Consider the following 673-nt stretch of genomic DNA (forward strand, 5'->3'; position numbering starts at 1 on the left):
AACACGCAGCTTTTAAAAGTGTAATTAGGCCTTTAATGCCAAACACATGGCTCGCAACCCGTTCATGAGCCCGACTTCCCCTCTCCCGATGACTTTCCCCCCTCTCGCTCAGTCGGACACACTTTTCACATAGCTGGAAATCTAACCACACAAATAGGAAGTACGCTCAGTGGGGTGGGGAGAAAGTCGAAATAAGCAATTGAAGGACAAATTGTTATTTTCCTGTGCTCAAAATAGATACACATGAAATGCAAAACTTAAATAAATAAAAAAGTCATGCCCGAAACGGCTGTTTATCCGAGAAAGAAAAGTGCACCCTACAAAGTAAGATTTTTTAAAAAGGTTGTTCCGACAAACGGCAACACCTTCCTTCTTTCTTTCCCACAACTGCATCCTCTCTATCCACCCACCTAAAGCATTTAAGAATTCTCCCTAGAGAGACACATACAGTAATTGGTCACAGATTTTTGTTGGCAGGACACAAAGGGACCTCCTATTCACCCCTGTGCAGCTGTCTACTTCCCATTCTCCCATCTCTGCACCCCACTTTGCTCCGTCCCCACCAATGCCTCAACTACCATCAGTGGGGCTGATACTGGGCTGTTCCCATTGCCCATAACACACGGCCCCTTTCACTGCCGCAATAAAGACATTGGGATACATGCTTCTCGTG

The sequence above is a fragment of the Leptonotus elevatus genome, chromosome 11 (assembly GCF_054856555.1).
Source record: "Leptonotus elevatus isolate MCC_2025b chromosome 11, RoL_Lele_1.0, whole genome shotgun sequence".
Lineage (NCBI taxonomy): Eukaryota > Metazoa > Chordata > Actinopteri > Syngnathiformes > Syngnathidae > Leptonotus > Leptonotus elevatus.